Source organism: Mytilus californianus, unplaced genomic scaffold, assembly GCF_021869535.1.
Source record: "Mytilus californianus isolate M0D057914Y unplaced genomic scaffold, xbMytCali1.0.p SCAF_24, whole genome shotgun sequence".
NCBI lineage: Eukaryota > Metazoa > Mollusca > Bivalvia > Mytilida > Mytilidae > Mytilus > Mytilus californianus.
In genome coordinates, this window is record NW_026262673.1 from 2,127,165 (window position 1) to 2,154,201 (window position 27,037).

General features: G+C 34.0%; 1 long non-coding RNA gene across 1 annotated transcript; it reads right to left on the reverse strand.

The window, feature by feature from the left end:
• Positions 1 to 21,698: 21,698 nt before the first annotated feature.
• On the reverse strand, positions 21,699 to 25,584 carry LOC127732413 (uncharacterized). The gene is made up of 2 exons (XR_007996241.1): positions 25,456 to 25,584; positions 21,699 to 22,569 (listed from the first exon to the last, which is right to left on the reverse strand). It is a non-coding gene; the product is annotated as an uncharacterized LOC127732413 (long non-coding RNA).
• Positions 25,585 to 27,037: the final 1,453 nt, after the last annotated feature.

Sequence of the window (27,037 nt, forward strand, 5' to 3'; positions counted from 1 at the left end):
TATTTTTTTCAGTCTTGACTGAGCAAGACAATGTGCACACGCTTATACGGAAACTGATTGTTCTTCCCTACCTGACAAAATCGCACATTCCATAAGCCGTAAAGCCGTGTGCAGCCTTATAACGGAAGTATCGCCTCCTTGTGTACTTCAACGCAAATGGATAGAAAGCACCATATTTTCAATCAGCTCATGGAGAAGATGAGGGAATTTAGAGAGAAAAAACAAAGACATGTTCAATAATATAATTTTCAAGGTGGACTTGAGCATGTGAACAATAAGAATTGTAACTTCATTGACCCTGTGGTGGAATGTACAGACCTTGCACGAGATAAAGACAAACGGCACCGAGTTTAAGTTTGGGGATCTGATAGACAACTAATTGAAATAGAAAAATTCTGCATTCAAAATTAAAAAAAAAGTTGTGTAATAGTAGATACAACTTTTAAGATAGGGAATTATCATGTGACATTAAATATTACTGAATAAGTTTGACACTCAATCAGTAATGATATGTCCTATGTTGGTTGCCAAGAGTCTCCAGAACTTGTTGACTCAAGGTTATTGGAAGAAGAAATCACAATTTATAATGTTTAAGAGGCTTGTAAAGATGTTCCAAGTAGGGTAGACGGGTCTCCAGGTCCAAGAGGAGATTTTATGGAGTGTCTCGTATCAAACGATAAATCAGATCTCTTTTATACAGATGCAAAATGTCTTCCTAGATGCATCAGAAGAAAAAAAACATTCTCTTCTAGGGTATCGTTATTAATTTAAATTACAAATTTTCTACGAAAATCATTTTGAAGAGGGAGAATTGTACATTAAATTGAGGAAAATTCCTGTATTCAAAGCAAAGACCATGGAACATTATGTGACTTTTGTAAAAATGGTTGGCGGTCGACAATCGTATCCAGAATTCCAAGACCTTTTCCTGGACAAAATTATCAATATTTACCAGTCAAGGATACCCCTGTTTATGACGATGTTTGATCCTTTCGGAATACAAAAGCTCAGATCTGAAAACTGCACAAAAGTGGGCTCCTTTGCTCTCAAGAAAAAGAAAAAGTGGATGAGTTTTGTCGAACGTACGCTGTTGAAACACAGCCAAATACCTCTAACACGGTACCAGTTAATTACTAGGGTAAATATGTAAAGTATCATTGGCGCATGTGTACGGTTGAATTCACGACCAGAAACTGAGACAACACAAATGGCATGACATTGTTGATTTCGTAAGTGCTTCAAGCACAGATTTTAATGAAACATTATTGTCACACTCTAACACAGGACTACTTGTATTTAAATCTGGTCCTGCTAAACCTTCACTTGAATCAGTATTCATATGACAGTGGTCTATAGATATAAGAAGATGTGGTATGAGTGCCAATGAGACAACTCTCCATCCAAGTCAAAATTTATAAAAGTAAACCATAGGTCAAAGTATGGTCTTCAACACGGAGCCTTGGCTCACACCGAACAGCAAGCTATAAAGGGCCCCAAAAATTACTCGTGTAAAACCATTCAAACGGGAAAACCAACGGTCTAATCTATATAAAAAAACTAGAAACACTTATGAACCACATCCACAAACGACAACTACTGAACATCAGATTCTTGCCTTAGAACAGGTGCAAACAATTGCAGCGGGTTTAAACGTTTTAATGGTACCAAACCTGCACCCTTATCTGAAACAATAGTGTAACATCACAACATAGAAAGACACACTATAAAATATCAATTGAAATGGCTTAACTCAATCAAAAGATCTATTAACTTTGATGTATGATATAATGTAAATACAAAATAAATAAACTAAGGGAAGAATAATTAAAGTAACATGTTATACCGCTGAAAAATGTTAAACAATTTAAGAAAAAGAACATGCTTGAACAAAAATATCAGCCATTTGCAATTACTTTAAACACAGGATGAAAATAATTTTGTTGTTAAGTATACGTGTACAGTTCAAATGGAGAAAGGAAATACTTTTACAAAATAAATAATTTTGATGTTTATAGTACGAAGAAGTGAACATTTATAGTAATACCAAACACTTATCAAAGCCATTTTGTATAAAATGTTAGATGAGGGTAGTTTAAGTCAGGATATTATTATGGATTACTTATCTTGTACAACTCGCATTTATCAATTAATTACCACCCATGATATGATTTCTGTTTTGCTTTATGATAGGGATTACAGGCGTCTTCACGGGAAAGGTATTACAGGCGTCTTCACGGGAAACATAGGTTCAGATGGGGTACAAACATCCCTCATATCCAAACAGTGTTTTTAAAACTAAAGGTGACCTACCCTCCCAAATCCAACACACAAAGGGGTGCTCTATTGCATTCAAAAGCTAATATTCACACTTCATCTGGTAAAGAAACATGCTGTAAATTTATTCACGCCATGGTTGCACTTTAACCGCATGCAAATTTGAGCACGTTTGCAACATACCCGGTTGTGGTAAATTTTACTCTGCGTCCACTCATTCCGCTGCACATCCAAAAAACCAAGCAACTTGGTGAAACCTATGCTTGCTCTTAACCTGACAGCTTGTAAACGATTTACACTTAGATAAAGAATTTTTTGCTTCAGGTTATTGAATCTGGTTTTGACATTGTTGATTAGGAAGACCTGCCTGAAAATATTTTGGCAAAAAACCATCCTTCGGCTTTACCAGGTAGTCCATTATATGAAAAAGCTCACTTACAAATTTTAAATGAAATTGATTGTGGAAATTATGTTTTGGCAAACACCTCCCCTAGAATTATAAGTCCTATGGGATTAATTCCAAAACCTGATAGAGGTGAACGTTTGATTCATGACTGTAGTCGTCCTGAAGGTAGTGCAGTAAATGATTTTGTAAGCCAATTTGAAAAACAGCGATTTCAATCTATTGATGATGCTGCACAATTGGTTTCCAAAATTGTTTACACGAGTAAGGATCAGCATCAGTTCTCGAAGTCAGAAGGTAACTGGTTTTAAATGGACTTTCCCAGACGGCCAGGAGTATACATGTATTGACAAAAAACTACCATTTGGCGCTAAATTAGCACCTGGAATTTTTCATAAACTGTCCCAGGCAGTGCGCAAAATGATGTCACGCAGGGGTTTCACCATTGTTGCATATCTTGATGATTTTCTTATATGTGAACAGACAAAAGAAAGGTGTATGCTAGCACTAAACACTTTAGTTCAGTTAAGAAAGTTAGGTTTTTGGATAAATTAGTCAAAGGTTGTGGATATAACTACTAAAATAATCTTTTTAGGGGTTGAAATTGATTCCTCAACAATGGAGCTTATGCTCTCTGCAGATAAGTCGTCTCTCTTACGACAAGAATTAGATGATTTTAAAATTCGAAAGCGTTTTAAAGCAACTACAGTCCCTTGCCGGGAAGCTTAACTGGCCATCAGCTGTGATTCGTGGCTGGAGAGTATTCCTCCGTAGAATTATTGACTGCATAACATCACTAAAGCGTGATTGGCACAAAATACACCTCAAAAGTGAGGTTTCGGCAGATATTGCATGGTGGCGCAAATTTATGGCCAAGTTTAACGACAAATCCCTTATCCTTGATAAACTTGCAATAACATCTGTATACACAGATGCTTGTCGCGTAAGCGGAGGGGGCTTTTATCAAAATGATTGATTTTATGCAAATTGGGAGTTTGATTACCCTTTTGCAACTTGTCTTCACATAAATGAGCTTGGAGCCTTCTCAGTGATTTTAGCTGCGATTAGATGGGCGAAACAGTGGCAAAATAAGAGAGTAATTATTTTTTCTGATAACATGGTGACAGTAAACTGCATAAATAAGGGAACTTCGAAGAATAAAACTCTCATGTCTTACCTTAGACGCCTATTTTGGCTACCAGCACGTTTTAATTTTCATGTCGTAGCAATGCATGTTCAGGGTAAGGACAATATATTAGCAGACAGTATTTCACGACTACATGAAACTCCGGCTTTTGTCTATTTTGCGCGATTGCCTTCCTGCACCTTTGCTTTTAACCCAACTCCATGAACATATGTCTAACAAAGCCTTATCTTTTCTTTTATCCAGGCACGTTAAAACCCAGTAGTGTACAGGCCCTGGGTAATATTGTTGCCCTATTCCGATGCCATATCATCCCCAAGGGTGACTTGGGAATAGAAGTATGGTCACCATTGGTCTTCCTCCGACCGGTCGTAAAACTCTTGTCAGAGTGGGGCATCCGTTTGGCTGTGCGGGATGTACAAATTTGCAGCCACGTCCGGTCAGAATGGGGACGTTAAATCCGATGCCTCGTGTAAAGAGAGTGTCACGCTCTTTGCACGTTAAGAACTCTTGCAAAAAATCTTTGAGGGGTCCGTAGGTGACATGTTGCAAGGCTTAATTTCTGTCCCTATCCAATATACCCTCATTTCCCGTGGCAGTCTAAATTTCTCCGACCTCAACCCCAGACGCCTCAATTACAGAACCTACCTATTGTATTTATTGTTAATTTGTTCTCGTCCTGAATATGCATGAAATATTTGCCACTGGACGTTAAGCAACCAACAATCAATCAATCAATCAACCCATGCCATATCTTTGCAGAGTCAACGAAAAAGACTTTATCACTTAATTTCAAATCTTACTGCTCCTTTTGTACTCAATTGAATATACCTTTAGTACCTTTGAGTGAAGTTAACCTTGCAAGATATATAGCCTGCTTATCTGGTCGTTTATGTTACAAGTCTATTCAAAATTACCTTACAGTCATAAGCCGTCTACACAAAGAAGATGATCATTTACCTTCCCCTATAAATTCTCATTACACAAAGGGAGTTCTTAGAGGGGCAAAACGAATTTTAGGGGATGCCCGACACCCTAAATTACCAATCACTCCATTTATTTGGAGGGGTATCTTTTCTCAGCTCAATTTAAGACAGAGCTGTGATATAACTTTATGGGCAGCTTGTTTGGTTGCTTTTTCTCTTTTTTGTGCGTCCCATCATTGCACAAGTTTGATCAAACTAGACATTCAAGTCGTCAATCTGTTATTTTTCACAAAGATGGTGTAATCTCAAAAATTGGGAAGACAAAAACAATTCAAAATTAAGAAAAAATCCTTTAAATCCCATTGCCTAGAATTCCGGGATCCCCTTTTTGCCATGCACAGGCTTTAATGTTGGTATTTAAAATAGTCCCTTCAGGCAGTCAATGTTCATCAGCTTTTTTATATTGGACTGGTACTAAAGTACTTCCCCTCATATACTCAATTTTTCCGCCCAAATTGAAAAAGACCCTAACTATCTTGGGCATTAATAATGACCATTATTCTGGACATAGTTTCAGACGTGGAGGGGCCTCCTTTGCGTTCGAGAGTGGTATTCCATCTGAACTTATAAAATCACAAGGTGATTGAAAAAGTGATGTCTATCAAAAGTATATAGATCCCTCCCTTCAGTACAGGCACTTTGTTATGACTCGTTTTGCACAGGCCATAAACAAGGCTTGATTCTTATGTTTATATTGATTAGTCTAGTTGCATCTAGGCTACATTTGTACATCCATGTAGTATACTTTTGTAATAACTTTAATTATATTTTATAATTTCATTTGATACATGTTGATATATTCTGATTATTTTAATTTTTTGTACACATGTACTATAAATATGATTATCTAAGTATGGTTTTTTAAAAACAATTTCTCCATACTTAAATTCCTACCATTACTTCTCAGGTTTGGACAATTTAATTTTTGGAGAACCGCAGTTTGGCTTATCTTTTATTCAATTCATCACTAGTTATGATTATTATTGCCTTGTACGAATTTGAATTTTGCATTAAAATAAACTGTGGTTAGTTTGTCCAAACCTGACTTTGTTTTTATACATCATAATGTTTACTCTCTACACTGCTTTATATTCCACTCGGCCACTGTATCCTATAGGGAGGCACAGAAGAAGCAGTGTTGTGTCCATGTGCCAATTGTGGAGGGTATTACAGGGTGGGTTTACTGGATCCTCATATATTAAGAGATTAATGAGTATAATCTCGCAGAGTTGCACTGTGTGGTAGATGTTTAAAGCCTGACCGTCGAAGGTTGTACGTCTTTGATGACTTCGCATATATGGATATGAACCATTTAATAATTGTAGTGTGCCATCTCATAGCTCTCTTGTCCGAATTTAAATACTTTATTTGTTCTCATAGGAGTTTTTAAGGTGATCCGTCTGGAAATACAAAATCGTTCTCGCATTCCTCTAACCCCCCAAGGGTGACTGGGGAATAGAAGTATGGTCACCATTGGTCTTCCTCCGACCGGCAGTAAAACCCGTGCTAAAGTGGGGCGTCCGTTTGGCTGTGCGGGATGTACAAATTTGCAGCCACGTCCGGTCAGAATGGGGACGTTAAATCCGATGCCTCGTGTAAAGAGAGTGCCACGCTCTTTGCACGTTAAGAACCCTTGCAACAACTCTTTGAGGGGTCCGTAGGTGACCTGTTGCAAGGCTAAATTTCTGTCCCTATCTAATATACCCTCATTTCCCGTGGCAGTCTAAATTTCTTCGACCTTAATCCCTTAATCTATTACAGAACCTACCTATTGTATTTATTGTGAACTTGTTCTCGTCCTGAATATGCATGAAATATTTGCCACTGGACGTTAAGCAACCAACAATCAATCAATCAATCGCATTCCTCTGTAATCTGTAGTAAAGATTTGTTAATCCTCTCAGAAATTTATTCACTTTCTACATCGAGTCTGCCATACACCCTACTTTCAACAATTTCTCTTTTAATTTATATTTGTCCTGGTACATAGTGGTATACTTGTAACTTGTTTGTTCTGTTGTAAGACAAGATTTGTTTGTTTCCTATGGTGAGACCGTTCTGAAGCACATTCAAGCTTACGTTTCTTGTTCACTGCTTGTTATTATCTTTTGTATCTTTTGTATAATGTACAGTCATCACATATGTCTCCATGAGACAACAACAGTGATCATCTACTATGACGAACGGTTGGAAATGTGTAAAAATTTGTTTCCTCATATGCGGTATCCGACTGACCATCTCCGGATAGAATATAGCTGGCGTTTCTTTACTCTACACAGATCGCTTAAGTCTATATTTCCTTTGCAAACATTTAGATGAGATAAATTATTAAATACCCTATCTGCTGTCTCATTATTCAGTGTCTCGTCAATGTCTTCAAATGATTTGAAATATAAGTTATTTAAATCGTTAATGTAGATTTGCCAGTTGAACTTTTTTTATTTATGTAAAGGCGGTGGCTCCATTTGTCTGTGGAGGGCGACACTTTAAACACGAAGAAGTCATAATTTGAGTCGCAGTAGGAAAACCCATAATCTACAGCAGATTTTAAAATGTTGATACTACAACATGGAGCATTGGAACTAATGATGAGGGTATTAACATTAGAATCACATATTGTACATTTTAAGCTATGTTTCTTAAATACAAAGACTGTAATTGAAATATTTTCGTTCTTTCTGGCATTAAAATACCTGTTCCACTTCGATAGTTCAAGTCTACATGCTGCACTAATAAATTGTGGATACAACGATTGTTGATAATTTGCAAAGTCAATTTTTTTAGCGATATTTCACCGACACTGCTTTGAAGGAACTATTGAGGAGCTGACTGCTTGGCAATAATTACCAAGTATTATTTTCGGGGTATCTGGGAAGTTCATTTGGGACAATACCAGTTTAGAAGTAATTCCTAGGATTCCACCACATCAGCTGGTGCTCGAAACTGATTCAACTTTCTTATCCCCGTTCGCATGCTGTACAGTAAACCACCCATGGACTCTTTCAGTGATTGCCACTAAAGTGAGTCGCTTGAGGAACATACTGTTGTCTGTGCTGATGTGGACCGTAAATGACAATGCTTTGAAATTCTTTCAGATGCCAAATCAAAGAGAATAGTGTCGAACAGTAACTATCTATCCTATCGTATTGGATTATGTTTCCATTGTTGTGCTGAACACCAATATATAGTACTGAACCAGTCCATGTTTTATATGTACCTTATTATGAATCGATGACGTAATACGCATAATGATACATTCTGACTCTTCACTTTTAACCACATGTATTGATGGTGTGTTCATATTATTGATATAATATATATGAGCTATAATCCACTAGTGATCTATTCAGGATTCTTGGAACGCTATTTTGTTTTACTACATGTAACAGGAAGTTATGATTGATTTGCTTACTAACTTAATACTGCAAAGTAGAATTGTATCTTTATTTAAACGCACCACGCCTCATTTTGGGAGGGAAATTTCGTACGGTTTTAGATGTTATTTTCATATGAGATACTTACACCAATGGAATATTTCAATATTAAATAAAAATAATAAATAAATGGTAAAAACAGGGATGCTATATGGAATTATTTTTTACTGTTTTCTCTAACAAATAATCAATAACTCATTTGTTACATTTTCAAAAATATGTTCTTAGTGAGTTGTTAGTTCTTCAAAAGTATGTTCTTTAATTATAGTGAGTTATTGGTGTAGAACATATGTGACTTGTACGTATGCAATAACCATCTTATCAGTGCAAGGTATATGATAAGGATAAAAAATAACATGTAAAATATTTATTATTAAGATATGCAGACAGAATTTTGAAAAAAAAGAAAACCGGTTTAAATTCAATTGCATGTATAACAATTAATTGATCAGTCATTTTGGATAGTCCAAGTTTTGGAACAAAAAGGGGTCTTTTACGCTTTATCTTTTTTATGGCATAAACCAATACACCTCGTGTGGACCCAATAGCAACAGTATGCCTTTTGGAACGTAGATTTGTGTACCACAAAACCTAAAATCATTTGTTTTCAGCTTTAAAAAAAAATATTTACGACCAACTCTTGACAACGATAGAACAAAAATTTTCAAAGGCCGGAACCCAATTCCCCCAATCTATGAGGTTGATAATGTACATAGCCACGTCGAGAGGCTCTTCACTTGAATGCATTATATAGTCCTCTCAGCTGCATGAGAGGTCTTACTTATGTACGGGAAAGAAGCAAGAAAGTTATTCGGATAAAGGAGTCGGACTTTATGAATTTCCAAAAGGCCAGTTTGGATAATGATGTTGATATAATTTCCTTCTTACATTTCTAACGATGGTCCTAACTAATGATTAAACACACTCATAAATATGTGATAAATTCATGTTCAATGGACAATTTAACTACATCTTTATTTTATTCATTAAAAAAAGAAGCAGAAATTCAACAACCTTATATTTACAGATATACCCTGCCTAATGTTAGTCATTCGTTTTGTTGATACAACATCTCTTCAGCTTTATACAGGACAAGATTATTTATGTCGAGGGTGTTTGCCAATGATAAAATATGGTGATGCAAGTTGATTATGTAGAACTGGTTCAATGTATACTTTTGGCTTTGAAAAAAAAACCATCATATAGATCTTCGTGCACGGGTTGTTGTAGAGATGGCTCTTCAGAAGGACTGGTATCTAGCACAAGACAAAGGACAATGTGCAGTATTTCCTTTCTCGAGCTTTCCATCAGATGAGTATGAACATGCTATAAGGAATTTCGCAACTAAAGGAGAATGGGGAGACATGTTGTACTTGATGGCCTTATTACCAGTTTTAGGATGTTATGTTATATCATTTTTTACCAGATTTGACCGGGACAGTTCGGGATCGGTATCTCTTTCAAAACATCATTAAACCTCGTTTTATATGTAACGATATTGTTCGGATATGTGCTAGTAGGTTACGAGTTATAAATTTTATATTACTGTAGTATATAAACCACCAATAAATCGTTCGATTAATACCGCTTGCTACTCAAGATGTTATGTCGAAAAGGGTTGGGAATTTGTGTTTAAGTTAAAATGTGTGTACACATTGTCGCTTTTCATCTGAACCTGTAAAAAAATAATTCATCAATTATATCTCCGAGAGGCCCAGAAAGCGGAGTACTTAACACTGCATTCCTTATACCAGTGATTTATTCACAAGTTGGAATCTCAGATAGTATTACAATTAATTCAGTGCCTTAGTCGTGCCGTTATGCAAAGAAATGTAAACAACTTGTCAGATTTAACGGTTGACATCAATAAACAAACAATGATGGAGAACCAGAAATATGTGAAAAAAGTCCTTGAATTCGCAGGACAAGACGATTCATTTGACACAGAAGAAGGTCCTACTATTAACTATCAAAGCTGGTTTTGAAGCAGCATCTCAAACATTCTGTCATTCTATTCAGCAAAATACAAGTAATAAGCTAACAGTAAATTAAATAGCAGCCAACATTAAATCCTAAATCAAATTGAAAAGATGATCAGGATGAGGCAGTTCTCAATATCCTAGAATCTGCAGGAACGAGTCTAAGGACATCTACAACTCCTAGCTTACTATACATAAATCTTTGAATGCCTATTTTTCGTAAATGACTGCCAAAAAGTCATCTAGGACCAGTTTTGGGAAGGTGCAGAACAAAGTGGTGTACCGAGTCTCTTACAATCTACTTATCTCATTTTATTTCTACATGTCAGTTTATACGTTTTCTCTCAAATGTAGTTGGGTGTGCAAATTATTTTGAAATACTTTTTTAATGAAAGAGGGACGAAAGATACCAGAGGGACAGTCAAACTCATAGATCGAAAACAAACTGACAACGCCATGGCCAAAAATAAAAAGACAAACAGACAAATAATAGTACAAATGACACAACATAGAAAACTGAAGACTAAGCAACACGAACCCCACCAAAAACTGGGGGTGATCTCAGGTGCTCCAGAAGGGTAAGCAGACCCGGTTCCACATGTGGCACCCGTCGTGTTGCTTATGTTATTACAAATCCGGTAAATAGTCTAATTCGGTAAGTCACATTCGTGAAAAGGGAAGGGTATTGTAGTTACGACATAAGGAACATATCTGATATCATCTTTGAAACGGTTATTCCATAACGGTCAACCAACTCGTGATGGCGTCCGTAAAATTTACGAAGGGATAAAATTTACGAAAGCAATTGTTTATTTGTTATTGCAGAATGTTTTTACTATACAGAACACTCACTGAGAACTGTGACTTTGTTCAATCTCACAGTACATGCCAGAATAAAGTGGCATATTGCTGGTAGTGACAGTAGGAAAGCAACATATAGAAAACAACCGTTGCTGATAGACGAGGGGTTAAAAGATGATATGCTTTCAAACTGCATTTCATAAATAAAGGTTACGGTCAGTTTAATGGAATTAAATAACGATTCATTATTCTTCAATGTTTTGACCGTCAAAAACTAATAGTAGTTACAGTACTGTTACGTTTTGCTTAGCCAAAAAGGAAGGTCCTTTTTCCCTTATTATATTTTCCCTATACAACTTGGCGTGGCATTATAAAAGTTCAATTGTAAATAAGAATAAAACAGAACATTTTTTTTTTCATTTCACAATGTAAATGTCAGTACACAGACGGGATATAACAACTTGAAGATATCTTGAAATTCATCACAAGACGAAGCAGCATTCTACCAGGTGGATTTGACACTTAATTCTCAGTTACTTTCACGGATGGAAAATGATATCCAAGCCTTTCAACTTGCACCTTAGACCTAACATTGTCTGACATAAATACTGAAGTTTTTATTTTTGTATCGTATGGAGCTGGTTTTTGTCTCATTCTCAGTTGCAGTATCGTTGGCTATTGTTTACACTAACAAAAATTTAGAAATAAACCAAAATATAGATGTAGATAACCTCGGAGCTAACGTAGACCGTGACGTTGAAATTAGCCACAATATTTCAACAGGAAGGGGACGTTGCCACGAATATGCAGAAATGGACGAGTTAGAAAAATAAAATTTCATTTTATCATCACCCGAACAACGAGATCTTACTGATGCCGGCAGCTCAAGCGATTCGTCAGATGGGTTTCGCCTACCAAGCGATGGCTGTTTAAATCAATATCAGTCATTGCTGCCTACATTACAGCATTCCGAAAACATTCAGGGGGATTCTGATGAAAATGATACTGCCTCTGAAGAGAACAGGGCGTATAAAAATCTGTATATATCTCTTCGGTCAAATAGAGAAGACGATTTTTAAGACTTTTTTCAAGAAATTTGTATCAATCTCTTCAAACAAATAGACAGGGCGAATGAGGACTTTATTCAAGATGTACCAGTGTACAGAAGTAGTAGTGATTGATGAACACATAAAAAACAAAATCGATCCGAATACGAAGGACAAAAGTAAACGGTATGTCAAGTCTTATTTTTCATTTTCTGTATCAATAGCCAATACAACTGATGGGTGACTATCAGTACTGCATGAATTCTTTCCCTCTGTAGTCAGTGTATTAGTACTTGTATTAATGGGCCGATACAACTGATGGGTGACTATCAGTCCCGCATGGTATGTTCCCCTTTGTAGTTAGTGCCTAGTTTCGCAAGGTATCTTCGTCTCTCTAGTCAGTGCTTTGGTACTGGCAAACTGTATTATATACCATTTTTTAAATTTGCATTTGATAAATTTAGGAATTATTATGACACTAAAATAATGAGGGACAAAAGATGTTTTTGTTAACATTTTAATTTTTATAGTATCCCAGTTTCTTTTCCATATTTGTTCCAAGACTGCAACGTCAAGAAATAATAGAGAATAGTATCCCCTGGAGATGAAAAACAACCTCGTCCTTACCCAGGTATTATGTTATGCCTTATTAAAAATCTTCCGCAAAAAAATTGAAAATAAACAGCTGAAAAGATTAATTCTTTTCCTAATTTTTGAAGGCTGAAATTTGAATTCAGAAGAAATAGAACCTTTAATGTCGTATTGCAAGTTCAACTGGGATGCGTCAGTCACCTACGGACAATGGGGAAAAGAGTAAGGAAGATTTTATTTCAGTGTCACATTTATATAAATCTTTTTTGTATAATGGGTTTCAAATTATCATTGAATGTGTTTACAAAGCATACACGTACATAGAACAACATAATGTCGAATAAAAGTTAGTGTGTGTTCAATTGTCTCTGGTTGTCATACGGCACTGTGAACTTGTACACCGCGCACATTCAAATGGACGCCCCACTTTGGCAAGGGTTTGACTGCCGATCTGAAGAAAGATCAATGAATACAATGTTATAACCCCCCCCCCCTTTTGAGGCAAATCAATCTTCCCACGGATATGCTTTGTTAGAAACATGATTGAAGGGTTTAAGGGTCTGATTGATTGATAGCTGCTATACGTTCAATGGCAAATATTTCATGCATGATCAGCACGAGACCAAATTAACAATAAATACAAAAGGTATGTTCTGTTATGGAAGCTGTCCGGGACCAAGGTCGGGGACATTTCAACTACCTCTTGAAAATGTGAGTAAATTGGAATTGGACATACAGTTGTTGCAAAGGATCTTCGAGTGCAGAGAGCGTGACATCGGGTTTACCGTCCCAATCCTTTGATAATACGAACGACAAAATTATTATTAGTGCGAGGATGACCGGCATAATTTGTTCTACCCGTATCAACACCTAAAGTATGATGTTCATTAAATTTTAAACCATTGAAATACAAAAACCAGGTAGATGTGTGAAGCATTTAAGTAATGCTAAACAATTAGAATTCATTACTTCCACACATCCCTTATCAAAGTGTTATGAAATATAAATATTTGATTAACGATGCTCCATTACAAGGAAGGGACCGATTGATTACCATGTTCGGAGAGAATCAAACACATTTTGACGTTACAGTATGTAATCTAAATAAGTCTGGTTCTACTAATTGGGCGGTATCCTATACTATAGTCTGTTGAGAAATAGCCGGATGCAGGTAATTATCCTCAATTATAAAATAATTTTGTCGTTGGTAGCACGTTTTCAGGACAGAGAGTCTCCAAGAATTTTGTATGTCACTCTATTCCAAGCATGTCTTAGTTTACAAGTTTATCTGTGTCATTCTTGTGTATCGATTTTACCTGCATTTAAATAATTTAAATAATGAGCGACAAACTGACATAAGAAACACCAAAGGTAACATATCAGGACAGTTTAGACGTTGTCAAGAGTGCACGATGTTGAGAAAAATTAAGTAATTGACATTAAGAACTCGTACTAAATCCCGAAGAAAAAGTGGTCAAATGATTCAAAAGATTTGCCCGATATTCAGTATGCAGATACATATTATTTACCCAATTTGAAAGTTTGACGGGAAGTGTTTACTAGTACGGCATAATGTTTTTATATACTTTTAAGTACTGTCAACTATAAAAACTTTTGATAAAGTAAACGGTATGTCAAGTCTTATTTTTCATTTTCTGTATCAATAGCCAATACAACTGATGGGTGACTATCAGTAGTGCATGAATTCTTTCCCTCTGTAGTCAGTGTATTAGTACTTGTATTAATGGGCCGATACAACTGATGGGTGACTATCAGTCCCGCATGGTATGTTCCCCTTTGTAGTTAGTGCCTAGTTTCGCAAGGTATCTTCGTCTCTCTAGTCAGTGCTTTGGTACTGGCAAACTGTATTATATACCATTTTTTAAATTTGCATTTGATAAATTTAGGAATTATTATGACGCTAAAATAATGAGGGACAAAAGATGTTTTTGTTAACATTTTAATTTTTATAGTATCCCAGTTTCTTTTCCATATTTGTTCCAAGACTGCAACGTCAAGAAATAATAGAGAATAGTATCCCCTGGAGATGAAAAACGATTATTCTGGATTAAACCAAAGGCATGTAAATATACAGAACACCATTGAAGGTACCATCTTTAATCAACAACACATCCGGTCTTATACATATTATATTACAGATAAGCCTTTAGATGCACAGCATCATATCAATGTAAAGCTAGATAACTCTAGATACTTATAGAACGATACTACAATCCCTTCCTTTTTTCAATTTTTTTTTTACTAAAGTTAATTAATCTTTTTAAACTAAATAAAACTGAAATAAGATTCTATTAGCTATTAATCAAATTAAAAATTCTAAATACCTATTATCCCTGTAAAACTATACTTATTAATTTTCTCGGGTTCTTATTGAAAATTAAATGAAAATTAAAAAATTATAAATCAAAATAAAATCAAATTGAAAGTTATTTTCAAGTCTATTTTAATCAGTCCATAATGTAATCTTTCAGTCTTGCTGGTAATTGGCGATTTCTCTACGGTCGCACGCGGCTAATTGCGGTTTCTACATCATCAATCTTGTTATCATTATCAGCATGACATACATCTGGTGTTTCCTCGGACACTATTTCGTTTGAGATAATTACATTTTCACATTGATTTTGATTACTTGTATTGACATTCTCACTTAGATTATTATCTAACATATTTTCGTTTGACACATTTTGTTGCTCAAATTTTTTCACATGTGTGACATTGCGGCGGTATTTAACTCCTTGATCTGATTGAATTAATACACTGTTACCATTTTTCTCTAAAAAAAGTAACAGCTTATGATGAAATGTAGTGGATAATTTATTTTCTTTGTTCTGTGTAACGAGAACTTTATCTCCCGGTTGTGACTCACTTTTAACTGCTTTTCGCTTTTTATCAGCGTACATTTTCCCCCTTTTCCTTTCGTTCACGGGCTTTATCTCTGACTTCTATATCTTCTTTAGAATGTCCAAGTTCGGGTAGTTTTGTTTTTATTTGACGCCCAAATAATAATTCGGCTGGATTGGCTCCAGTTGTTGAATGTGTCGTTGCACGATACATAAACAAATACTTCTGAAGTTCTTCTTTCCAGTTCTTATTTTCCGCGTGTGCAATCTGAAGTCGTTTCAGAAAAGATCTATTTTGTCGCTCGATTTCTCCATTGGCTTGCGGCCATAACGGTGTTATTCGACGGTGCGTTATGCCATTCTGCTCACAATACTGTTTAAAATATTGGCTAATAAATTGTGGTTCATTGTCAGTCTTAATGGATATTGGCAATCCGTGAGTTATAAACATTTTATCCAATGCTTGAACAGTTTTCTCGGCATTTGTTGACTTCATAACAGCAATTTCTGTCCACCGTGAATAATAATTCACAACGCAAAACAATAAATCTCCTGATGGAAGTGGTTCAAGAAAATCTGCTGCTAAGTGTTCCCACGGTCGCGACGGTAACGCAGACTTTTGCATAGGTTCAGGCCTTTCTGATTTAGATACTAATTGACATCCATAACATTGTCGACACCACTGTTCAATGTCACGGTCTATGTTAGGCCACCATACTTTTGTTCTGAGTCTCTGTTTCATAATTACAATGCCGGGATGACCTTCATGAGAAAGTTGTAAGATTCGTTCGCGAGGTTTGTTGGGTACAACAATTCTAGTTCCCCGTATTATCAAATTTCCTAAAGCACAAAGCTCCGATTTAACTGTCAAATACTGTTTGTATTTTAACTCATACCATCGACCAGTTCGTAAACATGTCCTTATTTCGTTAAATTTGTCGTCATTTTCGGAACTCTCTTCAATTTCGCGAATGTTCATAGCTACGGGAGTGGCTTCGTCCACTATCATACGTAAATATTCCTCCGTTTTATTGTATTCGGGTTTCTGCTCGTTTGTAGATAATAAACGGGACAGCGAATCTGCAATGTTTTTCGCTCCTTGTATATGTTTAACAACATAATGATATGTTTGCATACGTAAAACCCAACGTTCCACTCTAGCACAAGGCTTCGATTTCGGCGAAAAAATGAATTCGAGCGCTTGTGGTCAGTTAATAGCTGAAATTCTTTCCCAAATAGATATTCGTGAAAACGTTCACAAGCCCACACTAAACCAAGAGCCTCCTTCTCCGTTTCCGAATATCTCCTTTTAATTTCGGACAGCGAACGGCTCGCGTAGCATATAATCTTATGAGAATCTCCTTGTTTCTGAACTAATACGGCGCCTAACCCTACTGGACTTGCATCAGCTATAATTAGTTATCAAAGGTACACTACTGGACGAAAAAACAACTGTCCATACCAGTAACAGTCGTTCTAAGACTGATAATGTTTGTTAAAGTTGTAACAGTTGTTAAATTTCACTGCTGCAGTTATTTTATAACTGTCCCAACTTTAAAAGTGTTTGTCTATAACATAAATCGACTGCAACAACGCTAGAAATAACTGTCACAGTCATTAAAGGACTGATACAACTATTTCAAAGTTGTAACAGTTGATTTACAACTGTCCCAACTCGAAAAACGTTGTAACAGTCATAAATAAACTGATTAAACGCCTAAAAGGTTGTCACGGTCATAATAAGACTGCTGCAACCATTTGAAAGTTGTAACAGTTATTTAATAACTGTCCCAACACGGAAAACGTTGAAACAGTCATTAATAAACTGTTTAAACGCTGAAAAGGTTTTAACAGTAAACATATGATTGCTACAACCATTACATAGTCATAGCTAATTTATAAGTGTAGCAACTTCCAAACATTGATCGTCATTAAGACTTAAAAGTCACGGATACAAAATTTCTGACAGTCAGGGATAGGTTAAATTATTTGTAAAACAATTTTACCGTGTGCAATATAAGGTTGTGACAAAGAGACACAACTATCACACCCATTTAATACATTAATTTTAGATAGAAATTGATTTAAAAAAAAAGTATTTTGAAATATTTGCCGCTGAACATTTTGGTATTCCCCGCTTATTTAGTGAATGTGCTAAATTTATATAATTATTTAACACTCCCTCGCCTCTCGTCTCATCGAAAAAAATCTGAACCAGCACTAGATACCTGCAATTTCACACAGGACGGTTTTATTCGCATTTAAAACTACTTACAGATAAATCGAAACAGGTTACCCAATATATTTGTAACCAAATGTATCTTTAACTGTATTAACAGTTGACAATTTTATCTAAATAAAAACTTTTTAATTTTTTTAAAATTAGTTAGGTGTGAAATCATTCATGCATACAAGGTTGTCTTCAATGTCCGTAGTTTTACGAATCACATTACTTCATAATAACGGTCAATATACATGATATACTGTAAACCTACCGGGGAACTCCGAATATACGCATTTGTAAAACTAATCCCCATATTAAACTGCTTAATTTTTTCCCCGAGGGCTTATTTCACACACTTATTTTGAGCTTTTATTTGGGGCTACATTTTTTTCTTGCAAAATTATAAATATTGCCGTATTAACCATTTTGATTTCTATACATATAAAAAAAATTAAAGCTATGATGAACATTTAACACATCTTTTGCAGCTATGGAAAAACAAAAATACTCTTAAATCTATCTAAATTTAATTTATTTTAATGTATTTTATTTTTGAATAGTTCAATATTGACTCGACTTTGTACTGTATATTGTAACGAGTGGTCTATTTGAAGTTCAAATGTCCTTGTTAAATAGCACTTCGGCATTCATTATTGATTGAGGTAAAAATATTGTCATTCGAGATCATTCATATTTTCACCGAATTTTTCTCAACCAATTTACCAAAAGTATTTGTAGATAGATGGACGTACTGTACAAGACCGACAAAATAACTAGCGCCAGTGAAAGTTGAAATGTTCAAAACAAGAAAACTCGCATTGTTTCAGACAAGGAAATTAAATCTTCTTTTATTTATTCACATAACGGTTTAGAACTTGTTGTATTCTTTAGACTCCGGTCTTGTTAAATTCTACAGACTGACATCAGATTCTCTTTGTGGTTTCAGTTGATCAGATGTCGTACTAACCATGCTTACGTTTATCCAAAATATTTTCTAATTTCCATTTTTTAAATTCAATTTATTTAATCATATAAACGCTTGTCCAATATTAATATATATTATTCAACCAGTGAAGAAAACTTAAACAGTTATACTAGATGTAATGGAAATTTTAAAATGGTCACATTTATAAATTAGGCAAATGGGTCCATTATTCTAAATATATTCATCTTCAATCAGTGATCAATACATATGTATTACCAGCAGAACTTATTTGGGCACCCCTTAGAAAAAAAAATCATTGATTAACTAAATCATACATTTTTTTTTTACTCACTTTAATAGAAGGATGGACTGAAAATAAGTATTCTGGCTCTGGTCTGAGTGAAAATATATAATCTGGCTGCCTATATGTTGGAAACTATTATTCTGACCTTATCAAATTTGCCAATTCAGTTGCTAACTTCTATGTCATTGGGTTTTCGGTGAAAAATTGTCTAATTTGTAAACAAGTACCACACCATTTTATTTATTAAATAATGATCTTATTAAAAAAATTGCAGTTCTATTTAACATTGTTGTGTCGATATTTTGAGCAAATATGATTTCAGCCGCGTATCACCATCAATGATCACTTGTTCTCCAATGGATGAATCTGTCGTAAAGTTTTCACGTGTTTAGACGTATAGATATATGTTGACCTCTAGATTGTTATTTAGTTGTTGTTGGGTTGATGTCATATAGTAGCAGTTTACTCAATTTCACCAGTTTATTATCATATGTTTTAGTCTATTTGTCATGTTTGTATTACATAGGCTTTTCACACCATGCTATATATATATAAGTATAATCATGATAATCATGATAATGTACAAACATAGTCGATATATTAATTCTAATTGTACAGCCACAAAAAAAATGTCCAATTCTCATCCCTTTCTTGAAACCACTTTTTGTATATTTTTTTTCATTTCAGGTTGGGTTTTTTCTTTTGCTAGAAGTTTTTAAAATCATAACAAATTAAAACCCCCAAAATATGCTTCCACACATAAATATTATAATTAAATTATAACAAACATGACAAACAGCTCACTAATAGTGCATAATACATGTATGCCTTTGTAATGTTTATTGTGTATATTGAACATGTTGCTAAACATCTTGGGATATAATTTAGAAGGCATTTATTCAAAAACAGATAGAATGGATTTGTAGAAAAAACATGAATAAGGCAGAAGCCTGGTAATATTGGATCACCTATAAGTCTTTGGTAAACCATAAAACATTTGTTATCACTCATGTTTCAATGGGTCTGTAAACATGATAAAAATGGGAGACATCAGAAATGATCATCCAGGAACAATTTTTTCAAATTCTAAACATGCTTAACTGTAATTTTGAGGCCCTATATAGCTTGCTGTTCGGTGTGAGCCAATGCTCTGTGTTGAAGACTGTACTTTGACCTATAATGGTTTACTTTTTCAAAATTTTTGACTTGGATGGAAAGTTGTCTTATTGGCAATCATACCACATCTTCTTATATCTATTAACTGACCCAATTTTATTGCCAACTGATTGTTTGTTGCTTTTGTATATAAATCAAACTTGGGTCTCTCATCTAAACTTATTAACATTGTGTTACATCATCCAATATTAAATGGCTAGGCCTGTTATAGGTTTTTCATTATCATGATTATGTGGTACTGATTTTGCTCATTGTTGAAGGATGTGCAGTTACTAACAATTACATCACTTGGTCTACAGTTGATGGTTTTCTCATTGAAAATCATACCACATCTCCTTATTCTGGTTATTGTACATTCATGACATTATACATGTTATACAAGACTACAATATTATCAAATGAATTATAACAATTGTTAATAGTTGTCCGGCTTTTGTTAACAAAAAGCAGCTATAATCAACATGGTAGACATGATCAATGGTGATGTAACAAGAGTGACTGTGCACATGCTGAAATGTCATGTCTGCTTTGCCTACATGTAAAACTGAATTTATGTTGAATGTAAAAAATGTAGTACATGTATGAAGGTTTTACTACATGTACAAGTATCACATAAACTTTCCATTATCAATTACCTTTGAAAATGAAGTCATCGTCAAATTAACCATGCCAGACAGATGATGTACACCCTACAAACTGACATTCCACATGTTCCAGACCTAAAATTTAGTGGTTTATAGATCTGTGAAATAGACTTAACATCCAAACCATGAAAACTAAACATTGCCCAATGAATCATGAAAATGAGGTCATGGTCAGATTTAAAACCTCCCAATCAAATTTGTACAATTTACGAAAATATCCAATACGCCAAAAAATAGTGATCCTATACATGTCATGCATGTACATGTACATGTACATGTAGTTTATAGCATCTGAGAAACATTGGGAAATAGACCAAACCACAAAAACTAAACATTGTTCAATGAACCAGGACATTTTCATTGAGGTCAAAGTCTGATGCAAGTCTTGCAGTCATATATATTAACCTTACCAAATATAGTTGACCTACCATTCACCTGCTTGTAGTATCTGAGAAACAAACTTGACAAAGTAACTGAAATAACCTTAATCACGGATCCATGAAATGAGGTCAAGGTCAGGTTAACCTTGCCTGACAGACAATGAGACATGTAGACCTTTCAAGATACATGTACCTATATATATATATATACCATATAAATTTATCCAATTACTCATTATACATGTTATACATGTACATGTAAGAGAGTATTTCACTGTATGACTGTTCAAACAGTAACATTTTTTTTCAAACAGTCAGTGAACCATGAAAACAAGGTAAAGTGCAACGGACAAGTTTAATACTAACAGAAACTTCATAACATAAAGAAGTATCCAGGTCTTTAAGCTTCTAAAATGTACCTAGTGAAGCTTTATACAAATGGGTTACGCTGTAGCCGCTGCCAGATTGTAATACCTATTTCTTGCATACTTCAACTTTTGTTGCAGGCGGGACAATAAAATTATACTTTGAAGTACATAGTTTATTTGTTTAATATGCTTGGGCACTAATTTAGATTTTTATTTAATTCTAATTCAGACTTAAAGTACAGCAAGCAGTCATTTGACACTAAACAATTGTGACAGACTACGAGAGACCCTCATGGGTGGTTAAGATCTTTTTACACACCCTGGTGGTACAATGTAGTTAACAATTGCAATGCCAACATAAACTTCAGATGCAATATACATTTTGTACATGCACTGTTTTGTAAATTTCACTGAAAGTGAAACTAGAAATTCACATTATCCAAATTGTTATTATATTAAAATGACTGATTATCCACTAAAGTATTCATGAATTCAGATATGATGCACTATTGTTATTAATATTCACTGAAACTATGAATTTTCATTATTCCAAATGGCTATTTCAAATGAATAATTATCCAAGGTATTCATGGTATTCATGGAATTCAGATACAATGTATGATTGCACTATTAATATGCACTGAAACTATGAAATCTTGTTATTCCAAATTCATTATTGATATACCAAATATATAATTATCCTGATTATCCAAGTTATTTAGTCATCCAGAACTGTGGTCCTCCTTTCATACAATTTGTAAGTTTCCTATTGTACAATGCACAATTTTTTTCTTGTCCAATTTAATCCTAACATCACAAGTCATCATCATCATGAAATAATGCGGCAAGTGCTATTCATTATTTCCAAAAACAATAAATAACTAGCACAAAATAATGAATTAATCCACTGTTTCACAATTTGCAGAGCTATAAGAGTGACTCAGAGACATCTATATTTCCTATGCATCAAAGTGCACATGTAGCAGGCTTCATATTCTAAGTGGGAATCATGCTCAAGCCAATATGAATCTACAAAAAAAAAATATACATTAAAACTAAAGTACAGTAAAATTTTAACTAACATAATACTATATACATTGTACGGTACTTAGAAGAAAGTCAATTACAATAACTGTATTTACTAGCAATCCTTATTTGATTGACAAAACAATTCTAGGACTTATACAATTATATTTTCAAATCCGAAATTTAAACAAGAAGAATAAATCCTTTTAGGGGGTCTAAATTCTATATATGGTGTTGTCTTTTTTCCTACATTAATGATTTTTTTATGTGTGACTGTGTACTTTCATTGAAGGGTTACTGTCTTATTGAGGCTCACACCATACTTTATTTCATCAATTCTTTAAAGTCAGACATCATGGACATAGTTATTCCTCTCTAAAACACAACAGGTTATTGCTGTTAATATGCAATAGATTGATACTACAGAGAAAAGTTTAAAGAATGAAAAAGATAATTAAATAAATAAATGCACTGTTACTATATAGATGCTATTGACTTTCCCTTTGTCAAGTGCACATAATGAATAAACCTTTGTGATGTAAATGTAGAATCTTTGTCCTAAGGTTAATTAGGATAACATATACTGTTCCAAGGCTTAACCCTCCCTGTTAATGTTTTAAATCCTTGAGTTTAATTTTACATCTTTTGTGTTACCCAGTATACTTTTTACAGCTTGTATTAAATAATGCTTTGCAGCTCAGACAACACTTTCTTTATTTTATTTTAGTTTAATTTACCCAATTTTATTTTGATAAATCAATACTCAGATAACTTTAAAAATATGCATTTTTTGTATCCAAAATAATATTATATCCTGCTGTTTCATATTTTTCTTAAATTATAATTTATTTTGATAAATTATCAAAATTTTGAAGAGGACAATTATCATTTGTGAACATCATTATAAAATCATCTTCAATATATACCCATGACAGTTTAAAATTCCTCCCCAAGGCAATAAACTATTTTGTGTCTTAATCTGTATATTAGCTATAGCATGTATATAAGAATTCTTGATTATTACCTATCCAGTGTTAACATCCTGATTATTACCCATTTTAATGTCACATTTGCATGGTCATGAATTCATGTTCAGTAAATACATATATTTTAATTATTTATTTTGAATTTGAATAAAAGGTATTTTTAAACTAAATTATTAGACATACAATGCAGTTAACACAATAAATTTTATGACAACTTACTAGATAATACAATATCTATGAAAAATATTTTGAGCTTCATAAAATACTTTAAAAAAGTTTATACCATGTTTAGATAAAAAAAAAAAATGCTTACAGATAGATTTTTTTGTTATGTTTTCCCCACATATTGAATGTTAAACATAAAATAATTATGTAGAAAAGGCAAAAAATCTGCAGTCAGATGTGAATGCACATGATGAAAGGAGATGTGGGATATAATTATATATCAATGATGCATCAACCCAACAGTAAGGCAACAATAAAGTAACCAAAACACAATTTAACACACAAATTTGACTCATGATTAGAAAATCCTTTAATCATTTTAATGGTGGAATAAATAAAAAGACCCTTGAATGTTACTACTAGATAACATTTATGGCATAAATGAATTTTGACTAACCATGCTACAGGGCACAATTTATATAAAAATTTCACATGAAAATATATAGTTTAGGTTCAAAGTATTTACAAATGTATAGTGATTCAATATTCTATGTTAAATCTAAAAAGAATATAATTATGATGCTAACTTTGCTCTTTTAATATGTTTTTTATTTCTTTTTAACTTAAAATCATGTACATGTAGCAATTAACATGATGAAATATCTATAGACATTTTATTCATTGTAATTATTCATTTTGAGAAAAGATGCAACAACCTCCACAACCCTTGTTCAATATGAATCCTTAAGTACATGATGAAACAATTACTAATTGAATTAGCACATTTTGTTTAATCAACTGTGTTTAAATGGCAACTGTTATGACTCTGTGCATGGTTTCAGGAACATTAATTTAATAATATTGTTTTATTTTGATGATTAATGTTATTTTGAACCATCTAATACATATTCACTTTCAATGCTTATATTATCAAATTATATATTCATGTTTTGTTGTCGATGATTTGGGAATTATTTAAAAATTGAATGAAAATGCATACTTGCTAAATAGGTCACTAAAATTAATAATTTTCATAAAATTTTATGGTCAGATCATATGTTTTCGTACACCGTCATATTAATTTGTACTATGCATGTTTTTCAATGGAAATTGTGACGTCACAATGCATTCTTTAATACTAAAATGAAAACTATCAGCTGATAAAGCAAAACCAAATACTTGTAATCCAGCATTAGTAACACAATTATATGGATATGTACATGTAAAGATTGGTTGGTTGTTCGTAATAAAAAGTCCAGTGACAAGTATTTCATGCAAATTTAAGACCAGAGAGTTAACAATACATTAACATACAATATGTACATGATGTATAGGTCCTGTGAAAGGCCATCCCGCACAACAAAAGTTAACCAATGCCCACATGTTAGAGTTTAACAGTAAGACGATGAAGATCAACCTTTTTTTTTATTCGCTTGGTCTTGTCACCCTGGGGTGATGTGTGCAAAGTAAATAAGGGATTAAATGACATACACATGATAAAAGGGGGAGGGGGAATGGTGTCATACATGAATTTCAATGATGCACAACTTTTCCAAGCCCAAATCCTAACTTTGCCTTGGAACATGTAACTATGCACGAGTGTGGTGATATAGATTGTCGATTCATACGAATCATAGCCTGTCTGTAGGAAGAACAAATGTGCACATTTTCCCTTCAAAATCTTGGATCCATGATTATTCGATAGACATGCTTTAAAATATTCTTCATTTCTACTCACCGATTGTAATTTCCAGCTCAGCCTATATTGTACATGTGGTCTAACATCTGTAGTTTCCTGTGTAAAATATAGTTTGCCGACCAGCTGCAGGTCCAGTTTGCCGACAAGAAAATAAAGAGGGTAAATCGTTCACGGTGAAGAAATGTTTTCCGTTTTTAATGAAACTTGACAGATTTAATTAATTATGTTTTTATCATCGGAAATATCCCTCATGGAGAGTAATTAAAATATTGAAACTGTTTTATTATGCTGTACAATATTGGTAACTTAGTCATATTTTTTAAATTTACTTCAGGTACACTGACGGTACATTTTCTATTCCTCAGAATTTATCAAAACTTTTTCAAATATAAATTTGAATGAATTCATCAGCATCTTCTGCAATAATATTAAAACTCCATTTTTTAAACGAAGGCTTCTGGTATGTAAAACCAGTTATGAACGAATATGAATAGATAAAATAGAAAGTAAAGATACTCAAAGGAAAGTCAAACGCACATGTCAAAAATGAACGGACAATGCTATGGCAATAAACGGAAAACGACAAAAGACAAACAACGATCGCAAAATAAATAAATAAAAAACAAAACAAGTCAACAACCGCACAATAGATGATAATAGTATAAATTATGGGCTTTTTCAAAACTATATCAAATCTTGAGAGCCGGGTGAAACGGCGTAATTTTTTTTTACACTGAGTTGCTACAGTGACGTTAAAATATTTGTCGACTGCAACAACCTATGAAATGTTTGTTTTAAACATTTAACGACTGTAGCAACCTTTTAAAATTTGTAATAAACATTTTATGACTGTAACAACCTTTAAAAAGTTGCAACAAACATTTTACAACTGTCCCAACTCTAAAAACGTTGTAACAAACATTTTTTGACTGCATCAACGTCTGAAAAGTTGACACAAACAAATTTCAACTGTCCCAACTATAAAAAGGTTGGGACAAACATTATACAACTGCCACAACTTTTGGAAAGACTGTAATAAATAGTATTTGACTGTGACAACCCCGTAAACCACTGCAACAGTCCTTAAATGACTGTTGATAACATTTTGGATTTTCACAACCCATAAAAGTGTTGGGACGGACATTAATCAACTGTATCAGTTTCTTTGACAGTTATCTTCAGTCTTCCACAGACTAAGACAGTCGTACAACGACTGTTACTGGTATGGACAGTTGTTTTTTCGTCCAGTAGTGGTACCAGGATGATAATTTAATACGCCAGACGTGCGTTTCGTCTACAGAAGACTCATCAGTGACGCTCAGATCAAATAGTTATGAAGCCAAACAAGTACAAAGTTGAAGAGCATTGAGGACCCAAAATTCCAAAAAGTTGTGCCAAATACGACTAAGGTAATCTATTCCTGGGACAAGAAAATCCTTAGTTTTCCGAACAATTCAAAGTTTAACTTGCGTATCTGCATTTATGTCGAAGTATGCTAAGTTCGTATTGTTCGCTAAACACTGCTTTAGTTTTTCAAATGCATCATCCTGTTCCGGTCCCCAATTAAATGGCTTATTTTTCTTCATAAGACGGTTTAGCGGCTTAGCTATAGTGGCTAAGT